The sequence below is a fragment of the Heptranchias perlo genome, chromosome 2 (genome assembly GCF_035084215.1).
Source record: "Heptranchias perlo isolate sHepPer1 chromosome 2, sHepPer1.hap1, whole genome shotgun sequence".
NCBI lineage: Eukaryota > Metazoa > Chordata > Chondrichthyes > Hexanchiformes > Hexanchidae > Heptranchias > Heptranchias perlo.
In genome coordinates this window covers 119222075-119245669 of record NC_090326.1, presented here as the reverse complement: position 1 = coordinate 119245669, position 23595 = coordinate 119222075, and the positions used below count along the sequence as shown (strand labels likewise).

Here is a 23595-nt window from a genome sequence, read left to right as displayed (position 1 = left end):
TGCGACAGGTAGATTGGTGAGGACAAAGTCAAGTAAGTTTTTCCCTCGTGTTGGTTCGCTCACCACCTGCCGCAGGCCCAGTCTAGCAGCTATGTCCTTCAGGACTCGGCCAGCTAGGTCAGTAGTGGTGCTACCGAGCCACTCTTGGTGATGGACATTGAAGTCCCCCACCCAGAGTACATTTTGTGCCCTTGCTACCCTCAGTGCTTCCCAACATGGAGAAGGACTGATTCATCAGCTGAGGGAGCTGGTAATCAGCAGGAGGTTTCCTTGCCCATGTTTGACCTGATGCCATGAGATTTCATGGGGTCCAGAGTCAATGTTGAGGACTCCCAGGGCCACTCCCTCCTGATTGTATATCACTGTACCGCCACCTCTAGTGGATTTGTCCTGCTGGTGGGACAGGACATACGCAGGGATGGTGATGGAAGAGTCTGTGACATTGGCTGAAAGGTATGATTCTGTGAGTATGGCTATGTCAGGCTGTTGCTTGACTGGTCTGTGGGACAGCTCTCCCAATTTTGGCACAAGTCCCCAGATGTTAGTGAGGGGGACTTTGCAGGGTCGACTGGGCTTGGTTTCCCATTGTCGTGTCCGGTGCCTAGTGGTCCGATGCCGGGTGGTCCGTCCGGTTTTATTCTTATTGTGACTTTTTTTAGCGAGATTTTACAACTGAGTGGCTTGCTAGGTCATTTCAGAGTGCAATTAAGAATCAACCACATTGCTGTGGATCTGGAGTCACAGATAGGCCAGACCGGGTAAGGACGGCAGGTTTCCTTCCCTAAAGGACATTAGTGAACCAGATGGGTTTTTACGACAATCCGGTAGTTTCATGGCCATCATTACTGATACTAGTATTTAATTCCAGATTTTTTATTTAATTAATTGAATTTAATTAATTGAATTTAAATTCCCCAGCTGCCATGGCAGGATTTGAATTCATGACTCCAGATTATTAGTCCAGGCCTCTGGATTACTAGTCCAGTAACACAACCACTATGCTACCGTACCCAAGTCTTGATAGCCACCAAAAGCTTAGGGCTGCGTCCTCAGCACTTCAAAGCTTTCAATTGGCTTCATTGAGAAGTTGATGTCTTGGAGTTTACTTCTTGAGCAGTTGAGTTCGATACATGAATTTATCAGATTGGTTAACACATTTATCAACTGTCAAAACAGAAAAATAGACAAAGATAAACGTGTATAAAAGGTGCACTTATCTCTCTTTCACTTAGTGACTTTTGCCTTGTAAAAAGGACTTCCACTCACATAAACATTCAAATAAAAGAAAACTAAATGTTTAACTTCTTATATGATTCATTCACTCACGCTACCTATGATGTTACAATTTGGGGTTTTTATTGCTGTTGTCTCTTTCAGCAGTAGGATGACTGTTCCCATTAGGGATCTTTGCCCCCACAATCTGCAAGAGCTGCCCTTACACAGCTACATACACAATTACATCACAATACTAATTCTCCTTGAAATGTGAGATATCATCAGACAGACGGAGGTTTACAGACTGAATCAACCAATACCTTTATTCAAAAATAATATTAATATGAAGCACAATAATCTGCAAATACTACAAGTACAATTTTGATAAGTATAAATACAATGAGAAAGTTTGTAATGGGTTAATTACAGTTTGTAAGAACACCTTTTGATGGCCTTCTAGAATCTATGTTACCTAAAGAACAAAGTTCATGTTAAGGCACAGCCAATTCAGTCAGTTTGCTCTCTCACAAACCTCCTGGATCAGCTCAAATGGGGAGTGATACTGAGACTCATGTTCTGATCAAATAATGGCTTTTGAAAGAATTCTTGTGCTGGTTCAAACCTCTAGGTTTTAAGCTCTTACGTGTCAAACTAACACTTCTATTAACTCCTCGATGTAGAGGTTCCAAGCAAACCCAACATTACTCTAAATATATATGTCTCTCCGATTACCAATAGGAGAGCTAACATCACAAATATAACAACTTTCCAGATTATCTCATGGGAGATAAAAACAACATACGCATCAGTGTCAAATGAACAGATCTACATAATGGAACAAACAAGCTTTTTTTGATCAAAAGAATGCAGGTGCTAATTTAATCAAGAAGTGAACCAATTAGTTTGATCTTCCAATTAAAGATAAATCTGAACTTTATGTAAATAAAAATTGCAACACACTGTAAAACATAAAATGGCCACCAAAGGTTGCCATGTATTCACTTCCACTGAATCTACAAACATAAGTCTGGCATCTGTTGCACAAAAGCCAAAGAGAAAAACATGTTGGTTGTAAACTGTAGTGATTGCAAGGACATCAGTGGCTTATTTTGTGGAAAGAAAATTGCGTACCTATCATCATTTTAACCATTTACTTTTATTGAAATTATATTTGATTAAGAACACAATATATTAAACACTTTAAAAGTGATGTTCTGATGCATTAGAACCAAGTTCACTGGATTACCTTTGGGTCTTCTTGGTTTTTTTTTCTAGTGAGGTATAATCTGATCTAGAATATTATATTCATAATATATTTAACACTGCTTTGTCATTGCAACACTCTCAGGGACATAGGCGTGTTTAGAATTATTTTCTAGAAGAAAATGCTTCCACTGCTCTGCTCCACCTTCTCTAAGTAATCTCCTCCACACACACCCTGTGCTCCTGACACCAGTTTACTCCTCTTTCTCTGGTCCTTCCACCTTACCATTAGACATCACTGTTTCAGCCACTAAGCTCCTGCCGTTGGAACTTCCTCTTCAGATCCCTTTGCCTCATCACCTCCCTCCATCGTTCAAATTACTCCTGAAACCCTTTTCTTCAGTTTTGCTTTCAGCCACAGTGCCCTCATTTTTTCCCTTATTGTTGTTTTCCCTCCTGCTCAACATCCACTGTTTATCTAGAGGTTTAGTGGTTTTTCATGAATTTGGTAGCTTATTGCACATTCTTTTCTTTTAAACTAAATTCGAGGATGCAGATGTGTTATATTTGGCGTCATCCTTCGTCAGGAATGGCATTGAACCGTGTCTGTTAAATGAATTCCAAAAAGCATAAGGTTTTCAATTAGATATTGATTGTAAAAGAAGTGTTTTGTGCTATGATTTCCTCTTTAGAGAGAATTGTATATCTGAATGAAAGGTGCATTTCTATGTATAACACTGTCAGCAAAACTCTATATCTGTGCATGGCATCAAATGCTCTTCTTGTTTGCAGAGGCTTATTTGTATCCCCTGATGTTAATGTGCTGAAACACATCCAGTAGAGTTTAATAGATTTGCTTTCTGGAACAGCATGACTGTACTCCCTTAACACCACCCTTTACTAAATAAAGAATAATGAGAAACATCGAGAATATTAAAGTAAAGCGGGATTATATGTGCTTTTGAAATTAGGCCCACTCAGTTGAACTCCCCAGAAGTTATCATTTTGGAAATCAGGTCATAAAAATCAGATTGCGCCCAAAAGTGGGGTGGGATGGTGGGGCGGGGGGCCGACAACCCATGCCAGTCACGCAATATTTGTGCTGCCTGCTAATTAAAACAATTTGTGAGTGTAGCCAGCGCTACCCAGCAGCTATTCATTGGCTGCACACCTATCAGGGGTGGGGGGGGGGGGGAGTCTGAAGTCCAGGATGCTACCAGGCAGCCAGCACCTCTTAAAGGGGAGGTGCATTCCGGTTACAAAAGACTGTGCAACAATCTGATTAAGAAATGGCTGAAGGAGGGAGCGAGCGATGCAGTCAGTGGAGAGGAGGAGGGACATCCCCCCTCCCCCCTTGCAGGAAACCCTCCAGCCACTTACTCAGAAGGCAGTGGGAAGAGATTGCTGAGAACGTCAATGCCAGGAGCATTGCCCAGTTCAGTGATTTAACTAGAGTTGTTAAGGTAAGAAGACTGCTAAAATACTTTCTCATCACAGCTGCACCACTCACAGCCTCATTAATTACAACACTCACAACACTGCCCTCCGCCACTACCCTGCAATCACTGCACCATTATTAAACATCTTTCTCCTCATGCTCGCACACTCACCACTATTACAACCCTCACTTAACCACAATTCACATCTCGCACACTATCAGCTATTCCACCATGACAGCCACATTCTTCAATTTCCACACGCTCTGCATAACAAGCTGCAACACTCATTTGTTTCTCTCTGCTCTCCCTCACACCACAAGCTAACCCTTGTCCCTTTCTTTCATTTTAGCTGCTGAGAATGTCAACGCCCCTCAGCCCTGAAAAAGGTTCAGAAGGCAGGCCATTAGAATGACAGTTTAAAGACTCACAATAGGTTTAGAGAACTGTGACTTTTTACTCTCGAAAAGCATAGATTTGATTGAGGTCTTTAAATGAAAGGTCCAATGCGAATAGGCTATTGAGCTAGATAGGTTAGGGAGGACCAGGGGACATAGCTATAAGTTATGTAAGCATAGAACTAGATTAGATGTTAGGAGGTACTTCTTCTCGCAGCGAGTCCTCGATCTCTGGAACAAGTTACCAGCACGTGCAGTGACTGTGGACTCGCTACAAACATTCAAAAGATAGTCGGATGAGCTCCTGAGTATGGCCATCATAAGTGCATATAGAAGGTAGGTGGGATGTGTCTCTCAGTCACCGTCATCTCCTGGTATTTGTTTGATTGCCTTTGAAAGTTAGAGAGCTATTTCCCAAAGTTGTTTCTTAAATTGGCCTAAATTTTTCCTCTGGTCTTTTGCCTCTCCCAGAAGACTGCGTGACTGGTGGGTGGTGGAGAACGGATGGAGTGATGTTGTGTCGAAGTAACACTATGACACCATGGCACAGACACGATGGGCCAAATGGCCTCCTTCTCTGCTGTATCATTCTGTGATTCTATAGGACAGACTTGACAGAACAGCTAGTCTTTACCTGATCTTTATCATACGTTTGTATATTTTGGGGACTCTGGCTCCAAAATTCAGATGGTTTGTTAGGATATAAACCAGGGTCCATCAAATTCGAAAAGGCTGATGACCTTATGGAAGCCAGTTGCAAACTGATGCCACCCATTGTGTCACTGCAGAGTGGGTGTAGGTGTATTTGCAGGGCTCTTTTGTGCAGACGACTGAGAGACGTCGGCAACGTCCCCGGTGGCACCCTGGAAGGATGCGGAGGAGAAATTGTTGAGGACAGTGGTGACTTTGACAGCGACAGGTAAGAAGATGGTGCTCGGGCCAACCGGGAGCAGCTCAGCATGAAGGAGGCTGCAGATGTCCACGACTACATGTCGAGTGACTCTGAGCCTCCATGTGCACTGCTGCTCAGAGAGGTCCAGGAAGCTGAGCCTCGGTCTGTGGACCCTGTGGCGAGGGTAGTGCCCTCTGCGACTCATCTCTCTCTGCGGTTGCCCTCCCTCCTGCTGTGCAGGTGGATGTGTCACAGCACTCTGTTGTGGAGCTCCACGTGTCAGAGGTGGACGGCGTGGCCGGCGAGGCTGGTGATGCTGTTCGCCCTCCGAGGAGGTCATGACTGCAGCTACGGCGGCCCCCATCCAGAAGATGTACATCTGAGGGGGTCTGCAAGGTAGGTACATGTGTCTGGACACCAGGGTAAGTGTGCAAGTTGGTGAATTTTATTGTTAGGAGGAGGGTGGTGGAGGCCAAACTTTGTCCAAAGTGACAGAGTGGCCTCCTGCAATGAGTGAGGGTCTCCCCCCCACAACCTGTCAAATGGACCTTTGCAGCTGCCACAGGCTGATGGCTGCAACACGTCTGTTTCAACTGGGAGTGTTTCCCCTAGTACGGGAAACAGTCCTAGTTGTTTGAAAAATCCCAACCCTCCTAAAATATCTCGTTAATCAGGTGTGCAAACGACCTGAAATACCAAAATAAATACCTTAAGTGGCACCCCGCCGGCTTTAATTGCCGGCGGGAGTCCCACATGCGGGGGCTGCGCCCCGGGAATCCCCGATTTTCGGAGCCCCCTGCCAGGAACGCACCCGATCGCGGGTACTAAAATAGAGCCCACAATGTCAGGCTCCAAATGTGGCCGGGGAGATGGGTGGAGCCAGTAGCTAAGGAACAGAGTTTGTGGCGGGGACCGGAGACAATGGCTTCAGTCTTTCCAATATTTAATTGGAGAAATTTCTGCTCATCCAATACTGGGTGATGAACAAGCAGCGTGTCAAATCAGAGGCAGCGAAGGGGTCGATGGAGGTGGTGGTGAGGTAGAGCTGGGTGTCGACAGTGTACATGTGGAATCTGACAATGTATTTTCAGATGATGTAGCTGAGGGGCAGCATGTAGATGAGAAATAGGAGGGGGCTAAGGATAGCTCCTTAGGGGATTCCAGAGGTAATGGTGGGGGAGCGGGAAGAGAAGCCGTTGCTGGTGATTCTTTGGCTATGACTGGATAGATAGGAATGGAACCAAGCGAGGGCAGTCACGCCCAGCTGGACAAAGGAAGAGAGGCATTGGAGGAGGATGGCAGGTCAACAATGTCAAAGGCTGCAGACAGGTCGAGAAGGATGAGGAAGAATAATTTACAACAGTCACAGTCACATAGGAAGATATTTGTGACTTTGATAAAGGCCGTTTCAGTGCTGTAGCAGGGGCAGAAATCTGATTGGAGGGGTTCAAACATGGAATTGTGGAGAAGATGAGCACGGATTTGGGAGACGACAACACGTTCAAGGGCTTTGGAAAGTAAAGGGAGGTTGGAGATGGGGCGGTAGTTTTTTGCAGTATGGATGCAGTGCAGTATCTGTTTCAATGACTCATCTAAAAAATACAGCATTTGCAATGACTCAGTCAACTGATAGTGACTGTCAAAATTTACAGCTCTCTGTTCTCAAAAGTCAAAGTATAGAAATTGTTATTCATTAATCAGTCACGAAATATAATAGCTGTTCTCAGTGAGTCATCCAAAAAGATTTAAAATGTAGCCACTTCTTCAACTCTGACAAAAGGTAAACTTAAATTATTTTCTTTAGAATCCCACACCTAGTGAAGGAACAAATTTGTATTACCCATTGATTATTAAACCACAGCTATCAGTTTCTTTATACAGTTACCTTTGTATTTGTGGAATCAGTTTCGTCCAAAGCAGCTGATGCTGTGTCAATTAATTCTGGATGTAATTTTAACCTAACCCTCCCAGCGAGAAACTGACGGGATCAGTTCATTAATTCTGGGGAAAAACAGTCATCCTTCTCCCATTTTCGGTATAAGAGGAATTTCTCCCCCTTCCCCACTGGGTGTCTTCCTCAAGGATGCTTTTTTAACTAGACCTACAATCTATCCCTGCACTGCTCTTCTGCATTGCCACTACAAAAACATTGCTTGATCATCACTGCAGGAACGCATCAAAGAACCTCGAAGTGTGGGCACCCAAGAACCTCAGCCTGAACAACAGCAAGTAGCAACTTACCCCGCACAATTTCCTGAGCATTATTTATATGAAATTCTGTCGTACTTTCAACACAGCTCAGTTCTTTTCCCACAATACTACAGCCAAATATTATTTGTTTCCAACAATTACAGCACATACTTATTAACCCAGCATGTCAAGGAACTCACTATTATGGGAAGGCAACGTAAGAACATAGGGTTATGTATTGAATGAACTACTTGAAGTGTGATGGAAGGCTGTAAAACAGTGTTAAATTTGCTTTGCTGTCAAAACTTTATGACATCATTTGAGCCTGACAATTGTCTTACTTTGTGACATACTTCCATGGAAACAGTAGTTCTATATTTACAGCTGCTTGATCTTTATACATGATCCTTGCTGCTACATTTCACAAGAAGTACATTTCACTTCTTAAACAACATGACTGGCAGTGACAAGCAGGCTGCTGAGCATTTTTTTTTAGCAGTTATCATTTGCAAAATATATGATGGATGTAATTTGTGCATAAAGTGATTTATCCTGGATTGAAGTCTGCTTGAAGGTTTATCCAATGGATTTTTTGTAATCCTTAGAGATCAAACTCACTGGTTTCATCTTGACGAAAAGCTAATGGCTGTGAGCGACAGAGAGTGACACCAAGAAGACCATTAAAAAGGCGGCTGGTAAATCCTTGTCTGGAGGGTGTAAGAACAACTTCAATGTATCCTATTATTTCCATAAAGGGTTGAGTCAGGTGCCTCACAGTTAAAAAGAATCACATTTTAGAACCCTGAGTTATTGTGACATTTGTAAAGACAGATGGAGCAACATGATAACAGATGTGCACCTGGTATGAAAATATTTAAATTTAAGATGCCATGTTCAGCCAATCTAGACACAACAGTGTAATTGTTTCACTGCATTTTGTATTAACATTCCTTTGTAATATGTGCAATTTTTGGCGAATAATGCCAAACCATTATGTACAAGGAGTAAAACAACCAAAGGTTGTATCGTATAACCAGGTTCGGTGTTCAGTAGGTTATAATTACTCCTGCAACCAGCCTGCTCAAATACTATCTTGTCATTGGCTGATTTGTTTCTAGAGAGTCACTGAAGGTAATGCTCATTTGAGATTTATTTGTCTGGCTGGCGTCTTTGCTCTAACTTGTTGGCAGTTTGCCAAATCAGTACCCAGCCCCTTTTCAACTTAACTGGCGCCTAGTGCAATTCAATTATCAAACTTGAAAAGAGCAGGTTTTACAACTCTCGTCTCCTTTAATGTGCATCTGAAAAGATACAGTATATTATGTACCGGACAAATGTGCTGCATGTTAAAAAGAATACAAAAACAATGAGTTGCTTCAACATCTGAATTTATCAAGATCCTGTTGCAATCCTAGATAACCTTCTTCACTGTCCACAATGCCACCAATCTTGGTGTCATCTGCAAACTTACTAACCATGCCTCCTAAATTCTCATCCAAATCATTAATATAAATAACAAATAACAGCGGACCCAGCACCAATCCCTGAGGCACACTGCTGGACACAGGCCTCCAGTTTGAAAAACAACCCTCTACAACCACCCTCTGTCTTCTGTCGTCAAGCCAATTTTGTATCCAATTGGCTACCTCACCTTGGATCCCGTGAGATTTAACCTTATGTAACAACCTACCATGCGGTACCTTGTCAAAGGCTTTGCTAAAGTCCATGTAGACCACGTCTACTGCACAGCCCTCATCTATCTTCTTGGTTACCCCTTCAAAAAACTCAATCAAATTCATGAGACATGATTTTCCTCTCACAAAACCATGCTGACTGTTCCTAATCAGTCCCTGCCTCTCCAAATGCCTGTAGATCCTGTCCCTCAGAATACCCTCTAACAACTTACCCACTACAGATGTCAGGCTCACCGGTCTGTAGTTCCCAGGCTTTTCCCTGCCGCCCTTCTTAAACAAAGGCACAACATTTGCTACCCTCCAATCTTCAGGCACCTCACCCCTAGTTCTAGTTTCATCCATCCTTGGGAACATCCTTACCGCATCCACCCGATCAAGCCCCTTCACAATCTTATATGTTTCAATAAGATCACCTCTCATTCTTCTGAACTCCAATGAGTAGAGTCCCAATCTACTCAACCTCTCCTCATATGTCCGCCCCCTCATCCCCGGGATTAACCGAGTGAACCTTCTTTGTACTGCCTCGAGAGCAAGTATGTCTTTTCTTAAGTATGGACACCAAAACTGTATGCAGTATTCCAGGTGCGGTCTCACCAATACCTTATATAACTGCAGCAATACCTCCCTGTTTTTATATTCTATCCCCCGAGCAATAAAAGCCAACATTCCGTTGGCCTTCTTGATCACCTGCTGCACCTGCATACTAACTTTTTGATCTTCTTGCACTAGGACCCCCAGATCCCTTTGTACTGCAGTACTTTCCAGTTTCTCGCCTTTAAGATAATAACTTGCTCTCTGATTTTTCCTGCCAAAGTGCATAACCTCACATTTTCCAATATTGTACTGCATCTGCCAAATCTGTGCCCACTCACCCAGCCTGTCTATGTCCCCCTGTAGGTTTTTTATGTCCTCCTCACTCTCCACTTTCCCTCCAATCTTTGTATCATCTGCAAACTTTGATACGTTACACTCGGTCCCCTCCTCCAAATCATTAATATAGATTGTAAAGAGTTGGGGACCCAGCACTGACCCCTGCGGAACACCACTGGCTACTGGTTGCCAGTCCGAGAATGAACCATTTATCCCAACTCTCTGCTTCCTGTTAGATAACGAATCCTCCACCCATGCCAGAATATTACCCCCAATCCAATGATTCTTTATCTTGAGCAATAATCTTTTATGTGGCACCTTGTCGAATGCCTTCTGGAAGTCTAAATACACTACGTCCACTGGTTCCCCTTTATCCACCCTGTACGTTATGTCCTCAAAGAACTCAAGCAAATTTGTCAGACATGACTTCCCCTTCGTAAAGCCATGCTGACTTTGTCCTATTAAATTATGTTTATATATATATGGGAGGGTGTTGGAAATCATATGAAAATAAAAAGCAGTTAATAAAGCCAGAAGAAACCACCAATAGCCCATATACTAAGGCTGTGCTTAAAAGAGTTTCCTTGCCCCTGAAAAATTATGAATTCCTGAATGCCTTATTGGATTTATTAGTGACTATCATACTTATGGCCTTTAGTTTTGGACTCCCCCACAAGTGGAAACATCCTCTCTATGTCACCTTATCTAACCCTTTCATAATCTTAAAAACCTCTATCAGATCACCCCTCAGACTTCTCTTTTCTAGAGGAGAAGAACCCCAGCCTATTTAATCTTTCCTGATAGTTATAACCTCTCGGTTCTGGTATCATCCTTGTAACTCTTTTTTGCACTTTCTCCAGTGCTTCTGTATCTTTATCGTAATATGGCAACAGAGCTGTACGCAGTATGCTAAGTGTGGTCTAACCTAGGTTCTCTAGTTTAATATAATTTCTTTGCTTTTGAATTCTATTCCTCTAGAAACGAACTCCAGGGCTTTGTTTGCACTTTTTATGCCTTTGTTAACCTGCGTGGCTACTTTTAATGATTTGTGTACCTGTACTCCCAGATCCCTTTGCACCTCAACCCCATTTAGACTCTTACTTTCCAAGGGGTATGAGATCCCCTTATTCCTCCTACCAAAATGGACCAACTCACACTTATCTATATTGAAATTAATTTGCCATTTACACGCCCATTCTGCAAGCATGACGCAGCGAAGTAATTTGTGTCATGAAAACAGCACTGGATCTCTTCCATATGACATTGTTATGATGGATATTACTTTCTTTCCCCAAAATGGTGACAATTCTCCTTTAAAATATTATTGGTAAGCTGTATTAGCAGTGATATTTCCATTTATTTCTTTGAGCAACTTAATGAGGTATAGCATTATATTATTAAAGAGCGCTACTTTGTTCTATCCTAATTGGCTTTTGTTCTCAAGAGAAAAGTCCATATTCATGTAAATGAAAAAAAATTCCAGTAGACAAATTATTATAAGAATATTATTGTTACATGGCCCAGGGACAATATGCACTGGCTTTTCAATGTGGTGTGCCACAGAGTAGTAGGAACCAGGTTCATGTTTAGGATTTCCTTGAAGGCAAGTTCAAGATCTTGGTCACGCCACAGGGTGGGGGGATGCTTCTAAAGTAGAAAGAGAGGGGGAGAGAGAACAATCTAAGAATATCACCATAGACTGCTGTCAGGGAGCTACCAGTGTCCAGTTCAAAAGTGGCATTGATAGATGCTTAGGAACTCAGGCCTGGAATTTCATGCATATTTGTGCCCAGAGACACGCACAATCAGGGTGTAAAGCAAATACACGGTCTAACAGATTGCGGAATTTTGGGCATGAATTACTCACATAAGTACAGTACACACAAATCTCCTTGATCTTTTATGATCGCCTATCGATTCCTCCCCGCGAACGCATCTCCTCGCATAATAATGGCCCCAACCCCCAAGTTACGGAGCCTTATACGCAGGTTTCCTACAATTGGGCTTGCTCAGCGGCTCTCTTTAAATTACGACCAGATTTTCAGGAGCAGTAGCAAACAAAGTAATTCTTCCAGTGTTTCATTGCAATTTTATGAGCATTTAAAAAAAAATTATCCTCACTGAGACCTGCACTGTATTTTCTGTTTCTTTGAATGCATTTTTAAGGCATCAGTGTAAGTCACATTAAAAATTGAAAAGCTTCCCCAATTGTGGGTTCCTAAACATGCTGTGCCTAACATGCATGAATGATGGTTAAATGAGTTGAAACTTTAATTTTCATACTTAATATGAATAATATTGTGATCTTCGGGAGGACAGTGGTATCAGAAGGGTTAAGTCACACGGGGCATTTAACTGCCTGCCCATCCGATTTCTGCCAGGTTGGGCGGGGGAGGGGGGTGTTAAAATTTCCTCCATAATGTTTCTCTATATAATGACTTTACCCAGCTCATGAACCTCAGATAGTTTCATTGCTCCTGAACCATTTATTTTGTGGTTTCTGCACGTTTTCTTTTTCAATTTTATCTAGTTCCGCAGATTCTTAATACTGGTCTCATGCTGATCACCCTCATCCTGTGGTATCTCACAACATCTCCCATGCTACTACGTTATGGTGATGTATAAATGCCAAGGTATAAGTTCTCATGCCATGGTTTCTTGCCACCCACCACATGGTGTTCATTCTTGTCGTGTAGTTTTCTTCTACATAAAAATGCAAACAAAGCACAGGGGTTCATTTCTAGAGGAATAGAATTGCAAAGCAGAGACGTTATGTTAAACTTGTATAGAACCTTGGTCTCCATATTACAAAATGGATATAGAGGTACTGGAGAAGATGCAATAAAGATTTACAAAGATGATTGCAAAACCGAGAGGTTACAACTATCAGGAAAGACTGAACGGGCTGGGGCTCTTTTCTCTAGAAAAGAGAAAACTCCAGCCTTTAGGTGGCCTAATAGAGGTCTTTAAAATTATGAAGGTAGACGTAGAGAAGACATTTCCGATTGTGGAGGCATACAAAACTAGGGGCCATAAATATAAGATAGTCACTAATAAATCCAATAAGGAATTCAGGAGAAATGTCTTTACCCAGACAGTGGTTAGAATGTGGAACTTGCTACCACATGGAACATAGGAACAGGAGTAGGCTATTTAGCCCCTCAAACCTGTCTCCGCCATTCAATGAGATCATGGGTGATCTGTGACCTAACTCCATATACCCGCCTTAACCAAAGGTATGAAGGGATATGGGGCTAACAAAAATCTATCAATCTCAGATTTAAAATTAACAATTGAGCTAGCATCAACTGCCGTTTGCGGAAAGGAGTTCCAAACTTCTACCACCTTTTGCGTGTAGAAGTGTTTCCTAACTTCACTCCTGAAAGTCCTGGCTTTAATTTTTAGGCTATGTCCCCTAGTCCTAGACTCCCCCACCAGCTGAAACAGTCTCTCTCCATCTACCCTATCAATTCCCCTTAATATCTTGAAAACTTCAATCAAATCACCCCTCAATCTTCAAAACATCAGGGAATACAACCCCAGTTTGTGTAATCTCTCAGAAGAACATATAAGAACATGAGATAGGAGCAGGAGTAGGCCATTTGGCCCTTCGAGCCTGCTCCACCTTTCAATGAGATCATGGCTGATCTGATTCTGGCCTCAACTCCACTTTCCCACCTGTTCCCCATATCCTTTGACTCCATTGCTGATCAAAAATTTGTCTAACTCAGCCTTGAATGTATTCAATGACTCAGCCTCCACCGCTCTTTGGGGCAAAGAATTCCAAAGGTTCACAACCCTCTGAGAGAAGAAATTTCTCCCCATCTCCATCTTAAATGGACGACCCCTTATTCTGAGACTATGCCCCCTAATTCTAGACCCCTTCAAGTCTCCTCAGGATCTTAAATGTTTCAATAAGATCTCCTCTCATTCTTCTAAACTCCAGTGAATATAGGCCCAATCTGCTCAATCTTTCCTCATAAGAAAACCCTTCCATACCTGGAATCAACCTAGTGAACCTTCTCTGAACCATCTCCAATGTAAGTATATCCTTCCTTAAATAAGGGGACCAAAACTGTACGCAGTTCTCTAGGAGTGGTCTTATCAGCACTCTGTACAGTTGTAGCAAGACTTCCCTGCTTTTATACTCCATCCCCCTTGAAATAAAGGCCAATATTCCATTTGCCTTCCCATTACCTGCTGCACCTGTATGCTAACATTTGTGTTTCATGTACGAGGAGACCCAAATCCACAGGAATCCTTGTAATTTAACCCTTGAGTCCAAGTATCATTCTAGTAAATCTACGCTGAACTCCCTCCAAGGCCAATATATCCTTCCTAAGATGTGGTGCCCAGAGCTGAACCAGGGCTTTGTATAGCTGTGGAGTAGCTGAGGCGGATAGTGTAGATGCATTTAAGGGGAAGCTAGATAATTACATGAGGGTGAATGAAATAGAAGGTTATGCTGATATGGTTAGATAAAGTAGGGTGGGGGGAGGCTGGTGTGGAGCATAAGCACCAGCATAGGGCTGTTGGGCTGAATGACCTATTTCTGTGCTGTAAATTCTATGTAATATTGTCAGCCACACTCCCATCCATCAATTTTTCACTATTTGGATTCATTGAACTTCCTCACTCTGTTTATTTTTGTCACTAACGACCAGGCACCAATTTATAGTTTGAGATTATTCTGCTAAAGTCAACTACAGTATAAGAACAATCAGCAAGTGCCACGGGAAGGGAGTGATCAGTGGCGAGCCAATGTCTAGAAATGGGGATGATGCTGATCAGCTTGAAAACAGAATAAAGAAAATCTGGGACAATATCAACCAGCAAATTTGGTGCAGCTGTAGTAATGGCTGGAGATAAGGGGAATAAAGAATTTCGGTAAGTGAAGCATAATTCACTTTGCAACTGCAGTTATAGAAATGTTTTTAGCACTGAGATCAGAAGGGAGAGGCAAAATTTAAAAGATTGGATTCCCAACTAATTGACTAACGGAGGATGATAGTAGAACTTAAACATCAAAATCAAAACATTAACAAGATTTCAATTCATTTATTTGAGGGAGTCTATAAACTAAAAAACAATTTGTGCTTCGTATACTTGGGTAATCCCACTTTGCAGCATTCACTAGAAGTTTTTAGAAAACTGTGATGGTAGAAAGGAAATGCTTAAAAAATAAGGAAAGAAAGGAATATTCTTTCAGTATTCTGAGGACTGGTCCTATGGCTGTGGCATGTACTCGCCCTGCAAACTGGAAAGATGTTTATAAAATGCCATTCCGATTGCAGCTGTGTGGTGAAGATAAAAAAAAAAATCAATACCCAGCTCAATGTACACTGTAGCCTGTGAGTTTTAAAGAGGTTATTACCATGCTGAATTTATGAACTACAGCTCCTGGAATCCAGTTACTTGCTTTGTTCATTCTTACGGCTTCAACTTCCCATAATGACTCTCTCCTGCAACGGCTGTACAGTGTTAGTAATCAAATCACATCATACTAAGAAAATGGTAAATTCTTGCACTTAGCCATTTTCTTAATGGAAATGAGGTCCATCAAAACCACCAGTTAACTTTTGCAAGGATGACTTTTTAAGCAATAAGTAAGAGCTGCATGAATTGTTAAACTGTTTAATCGCAGACCACACTTTTGGACCAGTGGGAACTGGTCCCTCGAGGACAGGGGTGATAAAACATGAGTTAGAAGCTAAATCAAATACCAAGAGTACCGTGAAGATTGAACTGAAAAACTGGTGCCTGCACAATAATATCAAAGCCATCCGAGTCCTTGAGAATGTCACCAATAATCTGATTGATGCCTTTCTTTAAGAATGGCTAGTGGAATCCCTGGCCTGCAATCTGACCATGCTGTTGAGTTCTTGAGAAGCCATGGGGTGCCTAGTTGTTATCTAAAGAACTTTAAAGGACACAAAATCATTATCACCAAGCTGCTGTGCTACCCCCCAGGGGGAGGCAATACTGTAAAGAGTCAGAGAATTCAAAGAGTTATTACAGCTCTAATGCAAAAATTATGTTTGTCCAACACTCTCAGAAAAAATACTTACCAAACTTAAGCAGCAATTAAATGACACCCAGAAAATTCCATATCCCTGTGATACAAAGGGATCGTTTTTTAAAAATGGGATAACTCTGAATGTTGATAACCTGCTGTTTGAGAATGGAACTAATGAAAGCCGTAACCAGCATTAGAATGCAAGCCGACCAAAGAGTGACTGGATGTAGGTTCATGCCCAGGCCTCCTCAAACAGTGAGTTCCAGAGCTCAGCTTTCCATGAGGGGAAAAGGTGAGTGAAAGTCAAGTGCTTTCCCACATGTAGGAATGGGAGATAGGATGTCAATTTATATAAGTCATGCACTGCTATTGAGGGAAGCCTGTCAGAGGCCTGGAAGCAGCTTGTGGTCTTACTGCCTTGGCTGGGAATGATGTGTGGCATGGGAGAGCAAGGTGAAGAAAAAGACATAAAAAAAAAGAAAAAGCACACCAAAAACGAGCAGTCTTATACAATTGCTATCCATGGCACGTACAAACTCACAGTAAGGTGATATGATATTTTACATTGAACCAGCATGGAAGCTTTGGGTGCACAGGTATAAGTTGGTTTATTTTATCTATTACTGTGCAGGCAACCTGTAAACCCATTATTATTGTCAAGATTGATGCTGAAGGTCCGGTATGTCTGATACTCCCAGGCACTCAAAATGGCTGATTGATGGCTAGGTAAGCAGGATTTATCTCAGTTATTTCCCTGATAGGGGTCATGTGACCTCTCTGGCTGCAAAACTATTTGCAATGACAATTGAAATTTTCCTCTGAACCTGGTAGTAATGGAAGTATCCACTCATATCTATCGCAGCATTCATCAAATTATAGTGGTTACACAAGAAATCAAATTGCTGTCAGCTGAGTCAGAACTCCTAATAAACAGTGAATCTACAAACATTCAGGTGTGCAAGTGTCACAGGAAAGAGAAGGCACTTCCACTTTCTACAGCAAACTAAGCATTTCCAGGTGAATATTTTGTATTGCGTTCCTGCAGCCGTTTTATCACCTTCCTTTTTTTCCTCTTTCTCTCTCTGCCTCGCCCTCTCCCTCAGGCACCGAGTCATTCGGGGTGTAGTTAAAACACTTCTTTTATTCAACAATACAGGTGGTTTCATCAAGAGAAGGCCAAAGCTCTCAGGTACAAGATCAAATGGGCAGACTGTCTCTTCTGTTTAGGATGTGGGTTTTTATAAGGAGGACCAAGAATGATAAAACTTAAGAACAGATGAAAACAATTTGCAACTTTCCTCCTTTACCAAATTTCTCTGCAGCAGTAGTTAGTCTTACTAAAAAGTTTTGCTTAAATAAACATGTTTAAATTCAGGAATTTCAGAATCTACCTTCAAACGTATATGATTCTGTGTTTCCAGATTCACCCGCTCCTTATATTAACTCTTTCTCTGCTAGTTGTTTTAAAGTTCTTTTTCTGTTATGCATAAATAGACATGGAAAGTTCAACTGCTGTAACCATTTAGAATACACTAAAAACATACATGAACCTCCAAAAAAGTGAAATGTTCTATTTGTTACACATATGCACTGAAAAGGAAAACTTTGACCAAGAATTCGTTTAAATAAGCAATCCTAGACATAGATAAGTGCCCTTCCTTTGCTTATTATTCATACTGTTCCCAAAGTTGACACATTGATACCCAGACCTCTGTTCCCAGTGGCTCAGTAAATAAATGTACTGCCCAATGTGGAACTGAGCCATACAGACCAGAAAGGTCCGAGGTTTGATCCCCGGTCTGTTTTTGAGTTAGTTGATATCAGCAGGGTGGTGCTAGGCCTCAACATTTCTGGGGAGGGAGGACAGAAATCATCTGGAGCTCCTAGTCATGATCATTATGCAGTGACTCCTGCCAGAAACTGCACAGTGTGTGGACATTGGGTAAAACAGGATCCAGCTCCGATGTGATGCCTCCTGAACAGCCTGTCAACATACAATGTCTGGGCTCACACATAAAGAGTGACACCTTGGGTGATGTATCATAGGATAAAGAGCCACAACATAGCATGAGTCAGCACCTTAAACAACAACAACTTACCTTTATGCAGCGCCTTTAATGTAGTAATTATCCCAAGGCGCTTCACAGATGGGAAACAGACACCAAGCAGTAATAGGAGAAGAATTAGAAAGGAAAGAAAGAAAGACTTGCATTTATATAGCACCTTTCATAACCTCAGGGCATTTCAAAGTGCTTGATAGTGGATTTTCCATTACCGTCACAACAAAAGGGTTTCTAATCCTTCAACAATAACTTCCGCTTGATTTTGGCCCAAGTGGTTATTAAACAACAAGCTTTAATAGATTGACTCACAATACAACTGTCTTTAGATTATATCAAATGACAAGCAATTAATGCAACCTGGTTTGCCCACGGACTCAGATTGATCAGATCGGACCTCCGTGGACTTCCGACTGTCCTCTTGAGAGCTCTAATCATTCGGAGGGAGCATGCCCTATCTTTATGCTATTCAGCTGCTATGTTCTGTACGTAAGGATCTCTGGTCTTATCTCCTAGTCGTAGGTCATCTCACTGTGCTGACACCACGTTAGCAACTCAAGATAAGCTGTTTTACATAACGTAGCTAATGACCTCAACCCTCATCTTTATTTACAAGATGTTTGTTCCTTTGAGGAATGCGTGGCCTTTCTTCTCTGAGTACAGCCTCCCTATTCGGCCTTGCACGGCCCCACCAATGGCGGTTTCATAGCAACCACATCTCTTGTTTTGGTGTAAGCCATCGACTCCAACCCTCTCCCTGGCCACTGTCCGTGGCTGAAGCAGACTGTTCGCAACCTTGACGTCCTATTTGACCCTGAGATGAGCTTCCGACCGCATATATGCTCCATCACCAGGACCGCCTACTTCCGCCTCCGTAACATCGCCCGTCTCCGCCCCTGCCTCAACTCATCTGCAGCTGAAACCCTCATCCATGCCTTTGTTACCTCTGGACTGGACTATTCCAATGCTCTCCTAGCTGGCCTCCCATCTTCAACTCTCTATACACTTGAGCTCATCCAAAACTCTGCTGCCCGTATCCTAACTCGCACCAAGTCCCGTTCTCCCATCACCCCTGTGCTCATTGATCTACATTGGCTCCCGGTCCGGGAACGCCTCAATTTAAAAATTCTTATCCTTGTTTTCAAATCCCTCCATGGCCTCGCCTCCTCCAACCCTACAACCCTCCGAGATCTCTGTGCTCCTCCAATTCTTTCCTCTTGCACATCCCCGGTTTTAACTGCTCCACCATTGGCGGCCATGCCTTGAGCTGCCTAGGCCCTAAGCTCTGGAATCCACTCCCTAAACCTCTCCGCCTGTCTACCTCTCCTCCTTTAAGACACTCCTTAAAACCTACTTCTTTGACCAAGCTTTTGGTCACCTGTCCTAAAATCTCCTTATGTGGCTCGGTGTCAAATTTTGTTTGATAATGCTCCTATGAAGCACCCTGGGATGTTTACTACATTAAAGGCACTATATAAATGCAAATTGTTGTTGTAAACCACCTTCTAACGTTAATGTTATCTATTCTATGGCCTCCCTGATGTTCTGCTGTGTAAGCTGTCCTTGTTCTCACAGAGAAGCTGAACTCCGCCCCTCCTTTAACTTTCACCCTCTTGCTAAAATGTTCTGGTGCTATGCGAGCCGGTATACTTGACTATTCCTAATTTTAAACTGTATTCTTACAGTGCTTTACAGCTGATTAAGTACTTTTGAAGCGTAGTCACTGTTGTAATGTAGGAAATGCAGCAGCCAATTTACGCACAGCGAAGTCCCACAAACAGCAATGTGAGAATGACCAGATAATCTGTTTTAGTGATGTTGGTTGAGGGATTTTGGCCAGGTCACCAGGGAGAACTCCCCCACTCTTCTTCGAAATAGTACCATGGGATCTTTTACGTCCACCTTGGCTCAACGTCTCATCCCGAAAGACGGCACCTCTGACAGTGCAGCACACCCTCAGTACTGGAGTGTCAGCCTAGATTTTGAACTCAAGTATCAGGAGTGTGGACTTGAAGCCACAACTTTCTGACTCAGAGGCGAGTGTGCTACCACTGAGCCACCACTGACACCGTGTGAAATTGTTCCATTGTGCAGTTAAAAGGAAAAAAATCTAAGGAGCCAATTTTCCTGGCCCCTCTACCCTGGCACTGGATGGGTGCAGGGAACCTGAAGTGTATTGTGCCTATCCGGGCTGAGCTGCGGTCAATTTTCGAGTCCCCCAGCCATTAGAATCAGGATGGAGGGGAGACATATTACAGAGCTGTTTCTCTCTCCACAGATGCTGCCTGACCTGCTGAGTGCTTCCAGCATTTTCTATTTTTAGTTTGCTTCTTTCCATCTTTTAAAAAAATTATAACCTGTTTCCTCACCTTTTAATCAATAAATTGCCTCTCTCTGATAGGACTCAGCAATCCTAATGCTTAACCTTTACCTGTTGTTTCCCCCTCCCCCCTTTATTTTGTCCAGTCCGATAACAGGGCAGCTTATCTTCCAGTTCTGAGGAAGGGTCTGAAGCAAAAAACATTTTTCTCTTTTCAGATATTGTGCATTTCCAGCATTTATATTCATAGGTCTCTAACAACAGAAAAAAGATATCATTGAAGAAACATCCAAAGTTTACTCTCAGCGAACTTTATCTCTTTAGCTAATATGGATGGGATACAACTTTTCAGCCCATCTTCAGGAAACACTCCAGCTGCAATCGCTTTTGTAAGCGTGCAGTCTGTTTTAAATCTGCCCTTCAACCCTTAGAAAATGACAATGATGCATGTGCTTTAGATTACAGTGTCACTGAATCACTCAGTGAACCAATACAGAGAATTAAGAAGTTAACCCTTGCAACACCAAGGACAGGTTTACTCAACAGGCCAATGTTATGTCTGTAGCTACATTTGGTAAAGCTCCTCCCTGTTTTAACACCACATCGATTGACTTTTATCAAGACCATTCCAGATTTAAGATTAGTCGGGGGGGGGGGGGGAATTCTCTGTACATTAGAGCTAAAGCGAACACTAAGTGTGCATGAATTTGTAAGAATTTGGTGTGTTAACATTTATTAATTTAACCCATTTTTGCCCATGCTATTAGAATTTTGTCAGGGAGTAATCCAGATTAATGCACATCAAATACACGTACATGGTGTTATCAATTTTTGGCATGTTAAGCACCAATTAAAGATGAACTTGCAAATTTGCTCTTACTTGCCCACATAGGCTGGGGAAATTTTCTCGTTCTGGAAACCGGTTGGCGTCCTGGAAAATTCGGCTGGTTCCAAAGCAGAGCCGGCCCGCAAGTAAGGCCTGGGAGGAGGGGAGGCAAACGGGAGGGAACCTGTTTGTGGTTTACTAATTGGCATAATCTTGATCAATGCTCTGTTTCAGCATTCTGTGACTGCATTGTTAGCTTGGTTCAATTGGTAAGAAGCACCACTATGGACTTGGGTATGTATTCTTGGTTGACACCTTAGTGCAGCTCAGAAGGATTTTTGTGTTGTCTTCTTTCAGATGAGACATCAAAAGGTGAGGAGCCATCTACCTACACAGGTGCATGAAAAAAATTCCATGGAACTATTCAAAGAAGATGAGGGAGTTCTCCTACTGTCCTGGTAGTTCTCCTACTGTCCTCCCCTAACCATCACCATTAAATGGTCATTCATCTTATTTACTGTTTATGGAACCTCTTTGTGTACAAATTGACTGTGGTGTTTGCCGACATAATAATAGTAACTATACTTCAAAAGTAATCTATTCATTGTGAAGCATGTTGGAATGTCCTGTGGATGTGATATGGGGAGATATATTGCAACTTCTTTATTTTACATTACCTACATTACGAACATTACATTACGTTAAATTCAGCATCAGGATGCAGCAGGACCAGAGAGGTTTGCAGGGTTTTTTGAAAGATGTGGCATTCCTAGATGTCTAAAAATGTTAAAAAGACAAAACTAAAAGCACTGTATCTGAATGCACAAAGCATTCGTAATAAGGTAGATGAATTAACAGCGCAAAAAGATGTAAATGGATATGATATAATAGCAATTACAGAGACATGGCTGCAGGGAGACCAAGGCTGGGAGCTGAATATCCAAGGGTATTCGATATTTAGGAAGGACAGACAAAAAGGAAAAGGAGGTGGGGTGGCGTTGTTAATAAAGGATGAAATCAAGCAATAGTGAGAAAGGATATTGGCTCAGAAAATCAAGATGTAGAATCAGTCTGGGTGGAGTTAAGAAGCACCAAGGGGCAGAAAATACTGGTGGGAGTTGTCTATAGGCCTCCAAACAGTAGTGGTAATGTAGGGGATGGGATCAAACAGGAAATTAGAGATGCATATAACGAGGGTACTACAGTAATCATGGGAGACTTTAATCTACATATAGACTGGCCAAACCAAATTAGCAATAATACTGTGGAGGATGAATTCCTGGAATGTGTACGAGATTTTTTTTAGACCAGTATGTTGAGGAGCCAACCAGGGAACAGGCTATCCTAGATTGGGTATTGTGCAATGAGAAGAGGTTAATTAATAATCTTGTTGTGCAGGGTCCTTTAGGGAAAAGTGACCATAACATGATAGAATTCTTCATTAAGATGGAAAGTGAAGTAGTCCAATCCGAAACTAGGGTCCTAAATCTAAACAAAGGAAACTACGAAGGTATGAGGAGTAAGTTGGCTATGATAGACTGGGAAGCTTCATTAAAAGGCATGATGGTGGATAGGCAATGGCTAACATTTAAGGAACAAATGCATGAATTGCAACAATTATACATTCCTTTCTGGTGCAAAAACACAAAAGGAAAAGCAGCCCAACCATGGCTAACAAAAGAAATTAAGGATAGTATTAGATCCAAAGAGGAGTCATATAAAGTTGCCAGAAAAAGTAGCAAACCTGAGGATTGGGAGCAGTTTAGAATTCAGCAAAAATGGACCAAGAGATTGATTGAGAGGGGAAAAATAGAGTATGAGAGTAAACTTGCAAGGAACATAAAAGTGGACTGTAAAAGCTTCTACAAGTATGTAAAAAGAAAAAGATTAGTGAAGACAAATGTAGGTCCCTTACAGTCAGAAACGGGAGAATTTATAATGGGGAACAGGGAAATGGCAGAGCAATTAAACAAATACTTGGTTCTGTCTTCATGGAAGAGGACATAAATAACTACCCAGAAATGCTAGGGAACCAAGGGACTAGTGAGAAGGAGGAATTAAAGGAAATTATATTAGTGAAAAAAGCGCTGGAGAAATTAATGGGACTGAAAGCCAATAAATCCCCAGGACCTGATAATCTGCATCCCAGAGTACTAAAAGAGGTAGCCACAGAAATAGTGGATGCGTTAGTTGTCATCTTCCAAAATTCTATAGATTATGGAACAGTTCCTGCAGATTGGAGGGTGGCAAATGTAACCCCACTATTTAAAAAAGGAGAGAGAAAACAGGGAACTACAGACCGGTTAGCCTAACATCAGTAGTAGGGTAAATGCTAGAGTCTATTATAAAGGATGTGATAACAGGCCACATAGAAAATATCAACGGGATTAGACAATGGATTTATGAAAGGGAAATTGTGTTTGACAAACCTACTAAAGTTTTTTGAGGATGTAACTGGTAGAATAGATAAGGGAG

General features: G+C 42.1%; 1 long non-coding RNA gene across 2 annotated transcripts; it reads left to right on the top strand.

The window, feature by feature from the left end:
• The first annotated feature begins 3812 nt into the window (after nt 1-3812).
• LOC137334252 (uncharacterized) lies at nt 3813-21598 on the top strand. Of its 2 annotated transcripts, XR_010966116.1 has the most exons (4): nt 3813-3881; nt 7940-8050; nt 16546-16640; nt 21478-21598. It is a non-coding gene; the product is annotated as an uncharacterized lncRNA (long non-coding RNA). The 2 variants fall into 2 exon arrangements; XR_010966117.1 differs by lacking the exons at nt 3813-3881; nt 7940-8050 and adding an exon at nt 14399-14785.
• The last annotated feature ends 1997 nt before the right edge of the window (nt 21599-23595 follow it).